This window comes from Rana temporaria, chromosome 3 (assembly GCF_905171775.1).
Source record: "Rana temporaria chromosome 3, aRanTem1.1, whole genome shotgun sequence".
In the NCBI taxonomy this organism is placed as follows: Eukaryota; Metazoa; Chordata; class Amphibia; order Anura; family Ranidae; genus Rana; species Rana temporaria.
In genome coordinates this window covers 41516336-41529672 of record NC_053491.1, presented here as the reverse complement: position 1 = coordinate 41529672, position 13337 = coordinate 41516336, and the positions used below count along the sequence as shown (strand labels likewise).

Sequence of the window (13337 nt, the reverse complement as noted above, 5' to 3'; positions counted from 1 at the left end):
GCAAACTTTTTCCAGCCGCACGAAAAAAAAAAACGCTTAGGGGTAGTAAAAAGAGGGACCTTGCCTACGGCGAGGCTCCTAGCCCTTCCCAGACTGTGGGAGCAGTGTGCTCTTACCACCTGTGGCATCCTTAATGTCATCCAGGGATGCCTCAAAAGGCTGTTCACCCTTAAAGGGCAAATCCACCAAGGCCTTCTTGGAGGATTGGTCCGCAGACCAGCATGTCAGCCACACAAGGCGGCATAGTACCACCGCATAGTCGGAGGCTCTGGAGAGCAAGGGAAGAGTATCCAGGGCCGACTCAGACAAATTCTAGACCCTGAACCAATTGTTCAGCCAGGCCCTTGCAGGTCTCTGAAACATCCTGCTCCTCCAGCAACAACTTTGCCCGTTCAGTCAGTGTCTGCGACACCAGAGACCTGGCCACAACCAGTCTCACAGCCGAACCCACAACTGTGAACAGAGCGGGCCACAGCCTCCACCCTCCCATCAGTGGGCAGCGTCATCCTCACAGTCCGTGTGGGTTAAGCCTTCATCGTCTGACATGTCAGACCAGATCTGTGTCAGATATCCCCAGAAGCAGGCTCAGGGAGGCGCTTTTGTACCCCCCTTCTGGGCACTAGCTGCTTCACCGACATTGCCTCAACAGATGCGGCAGGGGCATTTAAGTATAATTCAGACAGGTCCATGTTGCCCCACCGCTGTGTACTGCAAGGCAGAACACCCCACCGGTCACCTCCCGGCTGTAAAAATATAAGGCAAGGCCTCCCAGGGACTCACCACCTCACCCGGTTGCAGAGAGAGCTGAAAACCCTAGGTGTGCTCTAATGTGCTGGCAGTGCTGCGTCTGTCACCTCCAGGAAGATTTGAGGCGTTTTGCAGCGCTAAAACTGACACAAGAGGCCAAGACATTTCCAAGATGGCCGCCGTCTGAGGTAAAAATCACCAGCGGGCTACAGGAAAATGGCCACCGAGCTATGTAAACCACGACCACAGCAAAATGGCGGCCGTGGCGCAGTTTAAATTCCACAGTGATGCACCAAACACCTCACACTACACAGCAGCACCCCCAGAGTAAAAAACACAGCCCCTGCTATACACACAGGCCCCGGTGGCAATAAAGAGACCTCAGAAGGCCCCCCCTCACAGCCGCTACCCAAATTGGGGAAGGAGGGAGAGGAAATAAGGGAGAGAGGAAATCAGGGTGAACCCTCAGTCGACCTCCCAGGGGAAAACACCAGCCATACCACCTTACCTGAGCAAGGGGCCACTACTTGCCCGTCCTGCGACCACCGACTGGAGGTATCCCAGACAGAACCAACGTCCACTAACGGCATGGCTGTCGGCCAGACACACTGTGACAAAGCCATAGAGACCGGTCATATGTGTGCCCTGGAACATGAAGTTCCCCGGCCGCCCCTGGAGCAATGGGGCCTGTCGTGGACGACACACGCTCGATGGCCGAACATGGGGGGACTACAAGAGTCAAGACCCAGCCTGTCACCCAGTCGGCTGTTGATAGAAGAATCACAGGATTCAAAAATGCAGGAACAAAACAATAAAAAGCCAAAAAATCTCCACAGTACAGGACTCTAGAGGGCCTGTCCTCTCCTCACGTTAGGCAGAGAAAAACTGAGGCTTCTAGAGCAGGGTGTGGGTTATACCCGGGGGAACCACGCCCCCTTGGAGGAGCTGCACTGAGGAAAGTGTTAACACTTAAAGTGCTTTTTTTCTGCCTAACTCTCCTGGAAGGAAGCGGATATAACCCTAAGGTCAAAGGCTGCTGTGTCCATTCATGAACGGAAGAGAAAGTCTATTATTTTTCTAAATCCAATAGAAGACTAAGTTATCCAAACAGTTAGAGGTTTGAGACCAACCAATACTGACAGGGGTTCTTATAAGTGGCAGCTCCCCCCCCTTTTTTCTCTATGGAATGGGACACTTTAATGGAAAGTTATCTCAAACAATATGGGGACAACGAACATGTGGAAATTTCAGCTTTGTTTTATAAACTCTCCAGAATGCTGGAGAGAAAGTCCTCCTTATTTTGGCACATCCGATCCTTTCAGGATTATATTAGTGCAAAAATCAATCCTATGGGCTTTCGGGTCTAGATTTTCCCCACATTGCATGAGATGAGTCCAGAATTCAAGTCTAAATGGGAAGGAGTATTACACTCCTGCTCACTAAATCTAATGGAATTATTGATGGTAGAATACAGTCAGAGATCCGTAGCATTGGATGTTGAGATAATTAATACTTGTGAAAAATTACAGGCGCTTTAAGACTCACAAATCTATTCCTGAAAAAGAGGTTAAATTAAAGGCACACCTTGAAATGTTTAACAAGGAAATTCTGATTAAAAAAAGAAACAAATTTAGGAGAGATCAAAATGCATTTCAGAATGGAAAAGCTTACAAATGGAATAAAACCAAATATGTTCCTAATAGAGTTAAGAAACAACCTACTGGAGAAGGACAAGTATCCTCCCAAATGTCTACTATCCCCCGACACTTGTCACGATTACCTGGCAAAGCAAGCCAGAGCACTAAACGTCAACACTATGGTGATTCACCACAAACACAACAAGCCAAAAAGCTCAGTCTTGATCCCTCGCACAACACAACGTCTTCGGCACGACAGGGTAACAACTCTAGTTCCCTGACACAGGACAACTTAATAGCACCTAACAACACTACTGCACTTGTAGCAGCATACACACAGATGAACTCATCATCTTCCAACAAGTCACTGTCGACCAGTCAACCAAATCGCTCACTCATTGACTCTTCTTTTTTAGAGCAAATTTTAGCCCAGACACGATCCCTATCCCCCAAAGTAGACACACAAACACCAGCTCCATGACATATACAAATAAAGATGATGATGACAGCGTGATGGACATACAATTGAATGTCATCAACCTGTCATCTTATAAAATTTCTCCTACTGAGACTCATATCCTCAGCAAAGGACTCAATTTTTGTCCCGACCATGGTTTGGACAAATTTGAGATCTACAAAGATCTTCAACTATTTATCCGTAAGCTTCTATTAAAAAGTCTTTACAGTAAACAATCAGACTCATCTTTTACCCCACAGGAAATGCAAGCTCTTGCCCAACTAAATTCCCTCTTGGAGGAAAACAAGAGAGATATCTCAAAAAAATCCAACGGATCCAGCACTATTAGAAACTAATGCTAATGCCTTACCTGCCATGTCAAACACGGCACGCTCGAAACTCAAGAAAAAGTCTGACTTCTGTCCGGCACCCAGCATTAATCCTAATGCAGTTGCCTTCCTTAGACTTGTAAATCAAAATGTTGCCAAACTCAGACCTAAAAACAAAACTCAGAAAGAGTAGACACAGGCACTTGAGAAACTTTCCTCAAACCACTCCATCACTATTAAACCAGCCGACAAGGGTGGGAATATTGTAATACTCGACAATGAACAATATACAACAATGTGCCACAAAATATTGAAAAATCAGTCATGGTACAGACGGATTACCCCAGACATAATAGAGAAATACAATATGGATTTTTACACAATTGTCGATTCGGCATATTCTAGTGGCACAATAAACAAAACTACATGGGACTTCATACGCACAAAATTTCCTGTCACGCCGACCTTCTACGCGCTTCCCAAAGTGCATAAAAATTCTATTGACCCCCCAGGGAGACCAATCATCTCCGGAAGGGGCGCACTGCGTGACAACGCTAGCAAACTCGTGGACGAATTCCTAAAGCCTTTGGTAACGAAGCTGCCCTCACATGTCAAAGACACCATTCATTTTTTGCAAATTATTGAAGACCTCTACATTCCAGACCACGCAACATTAGTTACCATTGACGTGGAGGCACTATATAGCTTGATTCCCCATAGCCAAGGGATTGCAGCTATCAAACATATCATACAGGTATCGGCACAGGGCGACCCACCTTACCAAGAGTTTATCATTTCGTTGCTTGAGTTTATCTTAATGCACAATGTTTTTTCTTTTTTCGGCTCCCACTACCTCCAGATACAGGGAGTTGCAATGGGAACACCTTGTGCCTCATCATATGCAAACCTGTATCTGGGGGAGTGGGAGAAAACCCTTTTCTTGTACGACTCACTAGCCAGGTACACAGACCATATTACATCTTGGTACCGTTACATTGACGACATTTTTATGATTTGGGACGGCCCAACTGATCTACTGCAATCTTTCCTAGATAGAATGAATAAAAACGAATTTAATCTAACCTTCACCATGAATTTTGAGAAGGAACGCATTTCCTTTTTGGATGTAGAGGTAAATAGAGATAAGGGTCAGAAACTGGGGAGCAATCTATAGAGTAAACCTACTGCAGCAAACAATATACTACATGCCTCCAGTTTCCATCCTCAAGCCCTTATCAGATCCATCCCTTATGGACAATACCTGCGCATCCGACGCAACTGTTCTGGGGACACGGATTTTAGAGATCAGGCCCTCAAACTTTGAGATAGACTCCTGCGACGAGGATATTCGCACTCCTGTTTAAAGCGGGCATACAAACGAGTGCTCACACAGGAGAGAAACACTATTCTACATTCGACAAAATCCAAATGTGATAGCAATCCAGTACGCATTATAACCAGGTACAATAGCCAACACCATACAGTTAGTAACATCATTAGGAAATACTGGCATCTGCTCTCAATGGATCCCACGTTAAGTCAATACCCGAATACCCACTCTTTTCTTTGAAAAGGGTTAAATCTATCAAAGACCAACTTATCACCAGTGAATACAAGGGTGAATCACGATCGGATTCATGTAAATTTCGAGGCACATTTATGTGCGGTGCCTGCAAATACTGCAGGTACATGTACACAGGCAAACACCCACTTCTTCCCAATAGCCAGATATTCCGCCCACAACATTTTGCAAACTGCAAAACAATTGGAGTGATATACATGCTGTGCTGCGGCGACTGTGGTTGCTTCTACATAGGCAAAACCAAGTTACAACTTTGGCAACAAGCCTACAGACACATTAAAAGCATGAAAAGCAACGACCCAGATCTCCCATTGGGACGGCACACACAATTGGTACATGGAAGGAAGGTTCCCAAATGTCAAGTTTCTCATTCTTGATCGGGTCCACCCCAGCTCCAGGGGAGGAGACTGGAACAAAGTTCTCCTCCAGCTGGAGCTGCGCTGGATATATACACTCCGGGCAACCCTGCCTCCAAGGCTCAATGAAGCAATATGCTTTAAACCATTCCTAGAGGGATTTTCCTCTGGAGGAATGGAGAAATAATGTCACAAATGCTAAACTATGTTTCCAAAATGTTCCCTTTTTTTCTTTTATCTTGGCAGGTTAAAACTGTACTTTGATATACCAATGTTGTAACTAGGGTTGTCCCGATACCACTTTTTTAGGACCAAGTACCGATACTTTTTTTTATGTACTCGCCGATACCGATACTTTTTTAAATGTGTCCCCAAATGCAGCCATGTCCCCCACATATGCAGCCATGTCCCCCCACATATGCAGCCATGTCCCCAAACATATGCAGCCATGTCCCCCATATACGCAGCCATGTCCCCCCATATGCAGCCATGTCCCCCCACATGCAGCCATGTCCCCCCACATATCCAGCCATGTCCCCCATATACGCAGCCATGTCCCCAAACATATTGCAGCCATGTCCCCCCACATATCCAGCCATGTCCCCCCACATGCACCCATGTCCCCCCACACGCAGCCATGTCCCCCCCATATACAGCCATGTCCCCCGTATATCCAGCCATGTCCCCCGTATATCCAGCCATGTCCCCCGTATATCCAGCAATGTCCCCCCGGCGGGATCATTTACATTGCGCGCGCTTACGCCGGGCAATTTACGGAGCTACTGCTCCGTGAATCGAGGGCAGCGCAAAATCGTTGCCCTGCTCCCCCGCAAATATCGCGCAAATGTACCTGAATCTGGGCCATTATAGACAAATGACTGACTCTTCTCTACACCCCTGAGGAAAGAGGCATCTCTCAGAAAAGTCGGGTATACTTTGAAGAATCACGTCCTACAATGCTTGTTTGCACTTTGAACTCAATTATATTCTAGTCTATATTCATTCCACATCATGTCAATGTTTTAAATATAATGGGCCAGATCCACGAAGCACGGCGCTTCTATCCGTCCGGCGTAGAGTATCTCTGATACACTACGCCGCTGTAACTTACAGCTTTTTTTTTTATATCCTGAAAGAATTTCCGCCGTAAGTTACGGCGGCGTAGTGTAACTTTCGCGGCGTAAGGGCGTGCAATTCAAATGTATGTGATGGGGGCGTGTTTTATGTTAATATGTCTTGACCCGACGTAAATGAAGTTTTTTTTTAACTGCATGCGCCGTCCGTGGGGGTATTCCAGTGCGCATGCTCAAAATGAACCCGCAACAAGCCAATGTTTACGACGTGAACGTCATTCTACGCAAAGCCGTATTCGCAAACGACGTAAAAATTTCAAAATTTGACGCGGGAACGACGGCCATACTTAACATTGAGTACGCCTCATATAGCAGGGGTAACTATACGCCGAAAAAAGCCTTACGGAAACGACGTAAAAAAATGCGCCGGCCGGGCGTACGTTCGTGGATCGGCGTATCTAGCTAATTTGCATACTCAACGCGGAAATCGACGGAAACGCCACCTAGCGGCCAGCGTAAATATGCACCTTAGATCCGACGGCGTACCAAGACGTACGCCAGTCGGATCTAGCACAGCTTCAGACGGAGCAAATTAGAAGATACGCCAGCGTAACTCGTTTGTGGATCTGGCCCAATCTGTTTTGTACTTATATAATAAATGATATTTATTATTTTTTACAAAAACGTCTATCCACTTTGTGGTTTACACCCTTGTGCCTTTAAAGTCCAGTCAGGGGACCCATTGCTTTCTTCTGATTCATATAGTATATAGGTGAGAAAAGAGGCAAAGGGCATTTCTCCATCAACTTCAGTCTTAAAGTGATATTCAACTCAAAAAACTAAAATGTAACGAAATTGCATCTCATCAACTCTTAGATGTGGTAACTGCATTTGTTTTTCCTTTTTTCACCTTGTGATCCGTGTAGAAAGTCTGTTATTTTTCTAAATCCAATAGAAGACTAAATTATCCAAACAGTTAGAGGTTTGAGACCAACCATTTAATACAGACAGGGGTTCTTATAAGTGGCAACTTTCATTCATTTATGTAAATCCTTTATCCCAAATGAAAAAAAAAAAAACGTTGCTGTAACTGCTTATAAAATGTTAGCTGGAGTTCCCCTTTAGGCCTCATGCACACTGGACGTTGATGCGCTTTTTTTCCCCACAAATAGAGCTTTCTTTTGGCTGTATTTGATCACCTCTGCGGTTTATATTTTTTGCGCTATAAACAAAAAAAGAGCAACAATTTTGAAAAAAAAAAAAAAAAAACACAATATTTTTTACTTTCTGCTATAAAACATATCCAATAATTTTTCTTTTTTTTAAATTTCCTCATCAATTTAGGCCAATATGTATTCAGCTACATATTTTGGTAAAAAAATATAAAAACAAATTAAAGGCTATGTTGACCTGTAGAAGCAGGTTACACATTACCCCTGTATTTAGGATGTAGTGAGTGAATAACTTGTATAGCGCTGGAAATGCGAACTAAATCACCTCAAGGTAGTATGTTACATGCTCCTATTCATCCACCTCTCGGCGCTATAGCCCCCTCCCTGTGATATAATTATTTTCCCACATCTGCTGTCAAAAAAAAATTCTCTTCTCGCCCCACTGTGTCATTCATTCATAGGAGTCTGTGAATGAGAAAATTACAAGAATCCTGTCCTGCAAAAGGAGCGCCCCAAGAATCCTGTCCTGTCTGAGCGCCCCTCATTGTTCATTTACAAACCCTGCAGCTTTCAGGCCCCATTCACACTTTGGAATCTTGGGCAGAATCAACACTTTGCAATTCTGCAGCGATTATCATACAACAGAATTACCTGGCAATTGTCACAAAGGGCAAGTTTAACCACTTAACGCCCGCCGCACGACTATTTACGTCCGCAAAATGGTACGGACAGGCAGAAGGGCGTATATATAAACGTCCTTGCCTTTCCACGGGTCCGATCGGGACCCCCCCCGATGCGTGCGGTGGGCAGATTCCCGCGGGGAGCGATCTGGGACGACGGCGCGGCTATTCGTTTATAGCCGCTCCGTCGCGATCGCTCCCCGGAGCTGAAGAACGGGGAGAGCCGTATGTAAACACGGCTTCCCCGTGCTTCACTGTGGCGGCTGCATCGATCGAGTGATCCCTTATATAGGGAGACTCGATCGATGACGTCAGTCCTACAGCCACACCCCCCTACAGTTGTAAACACACACTAGGTGAACCCTAACTCCTACAGCGCCCCCTGTGGTTAACTCCCAAACTGCAACTGTCATTTTCACAATAAACAATGCAACTTAAATGCATTTTTTGCTGTGAAAATGACAATGGTCCCAAAAATGTGTAAAAATTGTCCGAAGTGTCCGACATAATGTCGCAGTCACGAAAAAAATCGATGATCGCCGCCAATAGTAGTAAAAAAAAAATAATTACTAAAAATGCAAAAAAACTATCCCCCATTTTGTAAACGCTATAAATTTTGCGCAAACCAATCGATAAACACTCATTGCGATTTTTTTTACCAAAAATAGGTAGAAGAATACGTATCGGCCTAAACTGAGGGAAAAAAATGTATATATGTTTTTGGGGGATATTTATTATAGCAAAAAGTAAAAAATATTGCATTTTTTTCAAAATTGTCACTCTATTTTTGTTTATAGCGCAAAAAATAAAAACCGCAGAGGTGATCAAATACCACCAAAAGAAAGCTCTATTTGTGGGGAAAAAAGGACGCCAATTTTGTTTGGGAGCCACGTCGGACTACCGCGCAATTGTATGTTAAAGCGACGCAGTGCCGAATTGTAAAAACGCCTTTGGGCATTTAGCAGCATATTGGTCCGGGGCTTAAGTGGTTAAGGACGCACGGAGCTCGGCGGTGAAGTAATGCCTGCCTAGAGCTCCGTACACCACGGACCGGAGGAGCCTAATAACGGCAGAGGTAACCCCCAAATCTGCCCAAAAAGCTACCCAAAGAAATCTGCCCAAAAAGCTACCCAAAGGGACCCCACAGCCACCTACCTCACAAGGGTACCCTTTTTGGGGGGTTTTGGAGTGCATTTTGTGCCGAAAATAGGCGTGAGAAAGTTGCCTCACAGTGCCCCTGTCATGGCGCTGAAGCCATCCTATGCAGACGTAATAGGGAGGGAGCTGAAACAGCAGACAGCCCCTCCTGCTGTGTCACACAGTGAAGCTCCGGCCCCATTAAAAGGAACAAAGCCAGAATAAATACTCTCCAGGGAATATAATGGAGAACCGTGATAAAACACTACAGAAAGACTTGCCACCACAAATAACATTGGAACAAATAGAGCTGCTGCTACAAAAATCATTAAAGGCTACCTTAGACTATATCACCACAAGCCTTACTAAGGAGATTAGGGAATTAGGGCAGCAAACTTCAGCACTAGAATTAAGGACTGACGATTTGGAAAAATGTACAGCCGATTTCTCGTTGGAAATCGACAACCTTAAAGAGGAAAATTTGACTCTACAAACAAGATTAGAAGATTACGAAAATTGCGCGAAAAGGTCAAATATTAGCATTAGAGGAATCCCCAAAACAGTGATTGATTTACAGGCCACAATGACTGCTCTTTTTCAGGAACTGCAACTGGGAATACCGGTGGAACGACTTGAAATTGATAGGGTACACAGAGCCCTCGCTCCAATAAAAACAGATGGCCCGCCACGCGATATTATCACAAAATTTCATTACTACCGGACCAAAGAACTACTACTGAACGCAGCAAGGCATAAAAATACGCTGCACCTCAATATTTCCAAAATGGACTACGAAATTATACTAAATTCTGTAATAAACTCTAACCCCCCTCTGATTTGCAGTAGGCACAAGACCCCATTTGAGAAATTATGTGTCAATGAGAACCCCCAACGTCATCTTATTTCAAAAACATATTCACTTTTGTTTTCTGATACAATATTTAAAGAGGGTAGAAATACCCTGCATTGGGAGAGAGATCTTGATTTACACCTCTCTACCAATGACTGGCGTCATATTCTCGATAATATTCATAAAGGTTCCATAAATGTCCTTATTCAGGAAAATGGATATAAACTGTTCTCCAGATGGTATAGGACACCCTATGTCATTCATAAATTCAACCCTGCCACTCCTCCCACATGTTGGCGCTGCAAATCCTCTTTAGGGACCCTCTTACATATTTGGTGGGACTGCCCTGCTATACAACGCTTTTGGAAAGATGTCCACCATATTATCCCTCTTATTACCTCTCACTCTCCAGATTTCTCCGCTGCCCAGTTCCTGCTTCACCACACCTCATTACCCCACCACATATACAGAAATACAATAGTTTTACAACTGATTAATGCAGCCAAACTCTTCATCCCGACACACTGGAGAGACACTTCCCCTCCTAGCATTTTGGAATGGCTTCGAAGGGTTGGACGGATTGCTGAAATAGAGGAACTGATCTTTCAATCATTGAATTCCCCTACTAAATTCCATGATAAGTGGAATTGCTGGACAAGCTTTACCAAGTCGGCTGAGTTTCAAAACCTGACTCAACGTTCTAATGTTAATTGACCTGGTTTGCAATTAAATGTTATCTTTTAATACACTTCCCCCCCTTTTTTTTTTTTACTCTCCCCCTTTTATTAATATTATAAATTTTTTGATTAGTTATTCTCTACTATAATATACTGTCATATCCTTCAATCTGACCCTGATGGACCTTTTTAACTGTGTCCATTGATATGATTATATGATATATGTTTCATTGCTTAATGCTGCTTTTTGGTTATTGTTGACCTATTCAATTTCATCTACTATTTGCTGTGTTATGTTTTCACATGTGTATTGCTTTATTATATGATTCTTTTCTCAAATACCAAAAAAATATTTAAACATAAAAATACGTTGCAATTTCAAGGATATAATTACCAACTTTTTGCCGATCTGTCGCAGCTAACTATCAACAAAAGAAGGGCTCTGAAACCACTCCTCCAAATATTGCAAAGCAACACCATCATTTACCAGTGGGGCTTCCCCTTCTCTGTGAGATTCTCATACCAGAACCACAAATATACTTGCCGTAGCGCAATGGATCTGCAAACCACTCTGCAGAATGTGGGGCTGATGACGCCTTGGACTCTCGCCGAAAGAACTCGCATCCTGACAAATATAATTCCTCTTCTGCCTCAAGAGAAAATGGGGACCACAGTCCCAACAAAAGACTTCGCAAGTTGTCACCTGTTCCTGATCCCTGTGACTCTATGGACTGAATAGGGTCACAAACTGTGCTTACTCCCTTTCTCTGGGAATTTGCTTGACCCTGTTGGTCTTGGTCTTATTTTGGCCCCCTTATGACGGCCTGGTAACTTTTTCATTTCAGTAACGCATAAGTTATTGTTGCAGTGACTTTTTTCAAGTTCTCCTCTTTTTTTTTTTTTCTTCTCTTTTCCTCTTACCATGCCTAACCCGTTATATTCCTTGCAATATAGAATATATAGTAATTAGTATACTGTTAATAACCAATAGCTTATTTCCAGGTTTTGGTCGGGTCTATATTTAAATTTCAGTTGTAATAGGTTATTATTAAACTTAAACTTAGAGGATGACTAGCAGACATCTTGCATTTCCCGCTTTTCTGCTTCATGAGTATGGTATGTACTCCACTAACCCCCAGTTAGTAAGTGTTCATTACTATTTGGTCTATTACTTAGGTTTTAAATTTTACTCAATATTTGTAAGAATGTAATTCAATTGGTTGGCTCCCCGGGTTCCGTGGGACTCCCTTTGCTACCCTTGGCCGCCTGCGACTTAGTGGACGGTCGACAGTAGCACATGTGCCCTTGGAGAGAGACTTTCTCCCCTCAACGGTAATGTCATGAACTTATACTTATTCTGCTTTTTTTTGGAATATCTCTAAATTGTACTTTTTCCATGAGTCTCCTTTTTTTCCACCCTCACTTCCAATTTCTCCTTGTGTCTTGAAGGTGGTCTCTTTCTTTGTTATTCCATGTCTGGGCAACATTAGATCTGACAATTTTTTAATATCATGGCCCCATTGAATATACTTTCCTTAAAGTCAGGGTTTAAATATCCCGCAAAAACGCACTAAAGCCTTTTGTACCTTTGGTTCCAAAAAAGTACATGTCATATTTCTTCAAGAAACACATTTCACACCATTATCCACTCCCAAATTTTTTAGTAGTCCTACCCGCAAGTTTTTACAGCCTCAGGCCTCCACAAAGAAAAGGGGTGTGCTTATAGCATTCCACAGTAGTACTCCATTTTCAATTACTAAAGAGATCAAGGATCCGGAAGGCAGATACTTGATCCTAACAGGATATTATGCTCCAAATAAAAAACCTAACTCTTTCCTATCTCACCTGCTACAGGTCATCGATTCGCATAAAATAGGAACTGCAGTATTGGGTGGAGACTCCAATCAGACCATCTTCCCTTTTCTAGACAAGTCGCCAAACCCAAAAAGCTGATAAACAATCCTTCTCAAAACGAATCGCAAAGTAGTGGACTCCTGGTGCGAAGTGAATCCAATTAAAAAGGCAATATACTCACTATTCCTATCCCTGTCGGTCATTCTCAAGAATAGACCACATTTTTATGCCCATAGGTATGACGCCGGAAATATTAAAATCCAAAATTTTACCAATCCCATGGTCTGACCATAGTGCAGTCTTCAATACCATAGCATCTACAATACCGAAAGCGTGTGACGCCACATAGCTGCATAAAGACTTTTTGCTCAAAAACCCAATATATAAACAGAATATTGAAACTGCACTACGGGAGTATCTGAAATTCAATTCCACTCCGGATATTACCCCAACTATTTTATGGGAAGCCCATAAACCTGTTCTCTGGGGTAATGTTTACGCCAAGCTTATTTATGTAATAGAGAAAGAAAAACCATGTACCATACCCTGGAGACAAATTTTAACTCCCGTCATATGGCTTTCCAGCAAAATCCCTCTACATCATCCAGATTGCGACTAGACAAAGCCAAGCTGGAATTTGATCCATTGCTCAGAGTCAGCGGATAGAATATCAGACAAGCTGGCGATAATATCAGACGTGCTGCTCTTCTATCCCATGCAGCTAAAACGCGTCGAATACCCTTGTGTTTTCTTTCTCTCGACATAAAAAAAGCATTTGATACAGTT

General features: G+C 43.4%; 1 protein-coding gene across 1 annotated transcript in view; it reads left to right on the top strand.

Moving 5' to 3' along the window:
- LOC120931214 (probable serine/threonine protein kinase IREH1) overlaps window positions 1–11731 on the top strand; it is a 90884-nt gene extending 79153 nt beyond the window's left edge. The window contains exon 13 of the transcript XR_005747843.1: window positions 11116–11731. The gene's annotated coding sequence lies outside the window, so the exon portion shown is untranslated. The remainder of the gene's footprint in view (window positions 1–11115) is intronic.
- Window positions 11732–13337: the final 1606 nt, after the last annotated feature.